General features: G+C 50.3%; 1 pseudogene; it reads right to left on the bottom strand.

Moving 5' to 3' along the window:
- Positions 1 to 4,800: 4,800 nt before the first annotated feature.
- On the bottom strand, positions 4,801 to 5,511 carry LOC147960446 (uncharacterized; annotated as a pseudogene).
- Positions 5,512 to 5,838: the final 327 nt, after the last annotated feature.

Raw genomic sequence — 5,838 nt, forward strand, 5'->3', positions numbered from 1 at the left:
CCAATCTAGTTGGCCAAACCAAACCGATAGTTCGAAGAGAAATACAAAGATATCAAATCATGCACCTAAGAATTCAGAGAAGATTCAAATAATATTCATAGATAAGCTCATCATAAATCCACAATTCATCGAATCTCGACAAACACACTGCAAAAGAAGATTACATTGGATAGATCTCCAAGAACATCGAGGAGAACATGGTATTGGGAATGAGAGAGAGAAGACGCCATCTAGCTACTAGCTATGGACCCGTAGGTCTGAGGTAAACTACTCACGCTTCATCGGAAGGGCAATAGAGTTGATGTAGATGCCCTCCGTGATTGAATCCCCCTCGGCAGGATGATGGAAAAGGCCCCAAGATGGGATCTCACGGGAACAGAAGGTTGCGGCGGTGGAAAAGTGTTTTCATGGATGCTTCTGAGGGTTCTGGAATATATGTGAATATATAGGGGGAAGATCTAGGTCAGGGAGTCACCGAGGGTCCCACAAGGTAGGGGGCGCCCCCCTAGGGCGCGCCCTCCACCCTTGCCGCCGCATCATGGCTCTTCTGACTTGCACTCCAAGTCCCCTGGGTGTCTTCTGGTCCAAGAAAAATCATCGTGAAGTTTTATTCCATTTGGACTCCATTTAGTATTCCTTTTCTGCAAAGCTCAAAAACAGGGAAAAAACAGAAACTGGCACTGGGCTCTAGGTTAATAAATTAGTCCCAAAAATAATATAAAATAGCATATTAATGCATATAAACATCGAAAATAGATAATAGAATAGAACGGAACAATAAAAAATTGTAGATGCGTTGGAGACGTATCAATGCTCAGGGGCAAAACTGCCGACCTGGTAAAGGTGACCGGTCGGGTTGGCGTGTAGAACGATGCCGCCGAACGCGAATAGCAGGCCGGGAACAAAGATGTCCTGAGTGCGGATGCTATCTCTGATGACTAAGCGAGCCATCGATCCTTTGGGGATCGCATAGCGGAACTCTGAATGAAGGCACCAATGTCAGTGTCAAAACCGACGAATCTCGGGTAGGGAGTCCCGAGCTGTGGATCTTGGATCGATGGGGAACAGGAGAACACATGGACGGTATTTACCTAGGTTCAGGCCCTCTCGAAGAGGTAAAACCCTACGTTCTGCTTGATTGTATTGATGTGTATATGATGATTACAGAGTCTATCTACCACGAGATCAGATGAACTGCACCCTAGTCAAGTAGGATGATGGTTCTTCTTGTCGCCTCTAGGGACTAAACCCTCTGGTTTATATAGACACCAGGGGTACCTAGGGTTACACATGGTCGGTTGCCATCAAGGAATAAGCATGCCAATTCTTCCATCTTGACTTGGATGACACACCAAGGCTTCGAAGGTTTGCTGCCCGAACACAGAGTCGCCTTATAGCTCGGCCTTCAAGTAGTAGCAGAGCGGCCCACCTGTCCGGCCCATAAGAGATAGGACGGCAGCCCAAGGACCCCTCAGTCCAGGACTCCCTCACAAAGCCTGGGTAGTAAACTGGACCATCCATAAGTTATCATGGATGCTCCTGCCACAGACAAACACCGATTGGTTGGGGGCGACAAGGCCAGGTAGACGCAGTGCAAATCTAACAGCTAGGGCTTTGGAGAAGATCTTGCCAAAGCTATGGTCGAGACTAACCGGGCGAAAATCCTTGACTTCAATGACCCCCTCCTTCTTTGGTAGCAAGACAGTTAGTGCCTCATTAAGTCTTCCTATGCCATGGGAACACAAAGAGAAGAGGTGGTGGAAGGCATTCATGACGTTGGCCTTGATGATCTGGCACGTAGATTGGTAGAGCCGGGTAGAGAAACCATCTTGGTTGGGCACCTTGTCAACTGGCATATCCTTCACAGCAACCCACACCTCCGCCTCTGAGAAAGGCGCCTCTAGATCGTGAAAGTCAAGTGTGGGGAGCTAAGAAAGGCGAGATCAATCTCGTACTCCCTAGACACCTTGGAGGTCGGGGCGATATGTAAGTTGTAGAGCATCGCTTCTTTGTCAGCATGATCAACAGCCATGGTGTTGTCTCTCGAGAGTGCAATGATGTGATTGTTACGATGTCGTTGCCGAGTGTAGGATTGCAAGGAGTGTTGCGCATCGTCTTCTCGGAGCCATAGCACCCGCGAGCACTTCCTAGTGATGGTGTGCTCAAGCGATGCAAGGCCCAGGACCTTCAGCTTTAGGTCGGCTGAAACGCAAACTCCACGTCAAATAACAGTCGGGATTCCTAGGTCACATCCATATGCTTTTTTTTGCGGGAACTTCATATGCATTCAGCCCAGATGATCGGATGACCATCCTTACACAAATTCACATCCATGCCAAGCATGGTATTCCCCACAAGGCCACCAGAAACATTTTGTCCAATGTGAAGTTATACCTTCTTTAGAAAAAAAAGGAGGATAACACTTGGCCTCTACAATGATTGATGCGTACATTACTATTAAAATATCTCCAAAAGTTCTAAATATGAGACATCTTTGCAATTTAATTTCAAAAAATATTACTACCTCCTCTATAGTCAACTAATTAACTGATCACTAATTTCAAAATTTCTCCATCAAAATACATCTGGCTATCACATTGTGGTATTTTCTTATCGGAGTAAACCCAATTTTTTCTAAAAAGGAGGATCACCTCTGACCTCTAAATCAATGATGCACACAACCATATATTATTTATTATTATAATCAATGCTAAGGAAGGCCAAATACTGACCTGAATAAATCAACATAAAAAAGACATTCTTTTGGTACACTTCCATTAAAAATGTTTATAATTTTGGACGTAGACCAATCGGTGAGATTAAAGCATAATCTCTACTTACTCCCTCCTTCCATATATATAGGGCCTAATGCGTTTTTTAAGACCGCCTTTGACTATTGATAAGATTAATAGTACATGACATGCACAATGTGAAAATTATATCATTGAAAACTCATTTCACATACGAATTTAACGGTATGCTTTGTGTAAGTTGCATGTCATATATTATTGTTTTAATATTTAGTCAAAGTTAGCCTCGAAAAACGTATTAGGCCCTATATAGATGGAAGGAGGGAGTATCAAAAGAAGTACAGTCATCTTGACCAAAAAAATCTAATCATTAGCACCGTCAAAATATTACTCTACCTTTTATCTAATCATTAGCACCGTCAAAATATTACCTTTATCTAATCATTAGCACGACTGTCAGTAAAGAGTTGTTTACCATCACAAATCTCAAAACAAAAGTAAAAGGTTGTTTAACATATTCTTAGGCAGGGTCCACTGCCATCTGCAGCTTTCTCCGTGATGGGTGAGGGTGGAATTTGTGTAGGATGTGCGCTCTTCTCAAAGTATAAATAAAGGTAGTGCAGAAGTGGCACATGGAGCGGAGCATATGGAGGCGTACAATAACGGTAGTGCAGAAGTGGCACATAGTACTTCCCCGAAATGTGGTGCGTGTACCGTACTTCGTGCTTCGTCACTGCATATTATGGAGTACTCTGTACGTTTTTAGCAAGCACAGTGGCAGCAGCAGCATGCTACATATGGTACGACAGGACGGCTGCTGTGTAAAGATGGAGCAAAAGCAGGCAGCCACCGACCACGCAGCCCGCATGTGGCCATAAAACTCCTCTGCGCCCTGCGCGATGCGCGGGGCCATCTGGTCCCGGCGCCGGAGTCCCTCCGCATGCGATGCAACTGTTGTGTTGACAAGACTTCAGGAGTACTAGTATTATTTTTCTCAAATGATAAGTGGCAGAAACGTGGGGCATGAAGTAATCCGTCCCTTATTTTTTTTATAACTCAAGTTGTCATTAAAAAACTAAAACTTGACAAAATTGCCATACTTAATATTAAAGTTGTCATCCTCGCATTGCTAAACTTGTCATAAAAAATGTTTGGAATGGTCAAATGTTCGTGTCACAGTATGGCACTTATCAGGGTCCTTTTTTTTTCCGATTTGCAAGTAAGTTCCGCTGATGTGTTACTGGCACATACACAACCCATCTCCGCTAAGTCGAGCCATAGTGGGAGTAATTTCAACAGTAATATAGAGTCGAACTCAGTAAATTTACCTATGTGTCAATAAGTTAATAAAGAGAGAGGTAATTTTAGTAACTTATCTAGTTACCATAAAATCACATATCCTAATACAATATGAATCTATAACCTAATAAATAAAGTTTTGCATAACACCACACTTATGTTACTACTAAGAGCATCTCCAGCCGTTGGCCCCCCAGGTGGGGCTAAAAATCGCCTCCTGGGGGCGCACCGGCTCTAAACCGCGCACTGGGGGCGTGATGCTCCCCAGTCGCGGCGCCCACGTTTTTTTGAAAAAGTCAAATACGGCGCAAACATTGCTTAAATTTAACGCAAACATCGGCGAGTTCGTTCAAATTTAAACATATTTTATAAAAAAAAGAAACAAACTAGCACGGGTTGCCCCCGTCGTCTCCATCGCCGCTCCTCGCCGTCTACCTCGCCACTCGCCGCCCGCCTTTGCAGTTCTACATGCCGAGGAGGCGGTAGAACCGCGTGTAGTCGCCGTCGTCGTCGTCGTCGTCTCCGCCGCCGCCGGCCCTGCTGCATCCCTCACCCGGTTGGCGCGGCCGGTTGGACGGTCCGGGGGCGTCGTCGTCGTCGCCGTCGAGGACCACGATGTCGTGCTCGTCCTCGCGCCCACGCTTGCGGGCGGCGATCTCCTTTAGGGCCCGGCGCTGCCGGACCATCTCGTCGTGGAGGTAGTCGTCCCGCGCCCACCGCAGGGCGTCCTCGTCAGAAAAGCCGCGCCGGGCTATCTCCTCGTACTCTGCGGGGAGGCCGGGCTCCGGCTTGGGCTCGACGAGGACGAAGCGGACGGTGGGGGGGCAGAGTCGCCGATGCGGACGCCGGAGCTGCGGGTGCGCGCGCTGACAGGCGTGTCCTGGGGCTCCGGCTTGACGGGGCGGAGGCAGGGAGAGCCCGACAAGCGACCGAACGAGGAGGAGGACGCCCCGGGCCGCTCCATGCGCCTCGGCGTCCAGGAGCTTCCACGGCGGCGTGAGAAGGACAGGGGAGCGGGGTACTTGAGGCGCGGCGTGTTACCGCCCTCAATGTACTCGAGGACGACCTCCAACGTGCGGCCGGGCACGCCCCATCACTGGCGCCGGCCCTCGGAGTTGAGCCTGCCGGAGGGCACGACGCCGTTGGTGGCCTCAAGCTGCTCGACATGACGGGGGCGGAAGTAGGGCTCCCAGAGCGGGCTGTCGGGGACGTACCGTGGCCCCTCCCTCGCCGCCCGCGGCAGGGACGCGCGGATACGTGCGATCTCCACATGCCGCGCCGCCCCGGTGGGTGGTGGTGGCACCGGCACGCCGCCGGCGCTGATCCTCCAAGCCCCGGGCACCCGCATGTCCGGCGGGACCGGGTACTCGGCCTCGAAAAGGAGGCGAGCCTCGTCCTCGTGAAGATGGCGGCGCCCGAAGCCATTCGCCGCCGCGCCATCGCCTAGAAAGCGCTCGGCCATTCTTCTGAACTGGAGACGGCGAGAGGAGGACGGGGGAGAAATGGGCGCGTCGGCGGTGGAGTATCTGTGCGTGCCACCGGCGCGCTGGTGGTCGGCTTATATAGGCGGAGGCGCCGCGTGATAGACTTGGCCGGCGCGTTACGCGTGGCTTGATGGCGTGGCGGCCGAGGGGACGCGCGTCGCCCAGCCTTCACTGCGCCGCCCGTGAGGCATCAATGGAGGCTGACCGGCGCGGCAGCGCGCGCAGCGCGCAGCTTTGGCATTGATTCGCCGCGGGAAACGAGGCGATGAGGACGACGAAGCGGCGAGAAGAGAGTCGAGTCGCTC

This window comes from Triticum urartu, chromosome 7A, assembly GCF_056163025.1.
Source record: "Triticum urartu cultivar PI428250 chromosome 7A, HENAU_Tu73, whole genome shotgun sequence".
Lineage (NCBI taxonomy): Eukaryota > Viridiplantae > Streptophyta > Magnoliopsida > Poales > Poaceae > Triticum > Triticum urartu.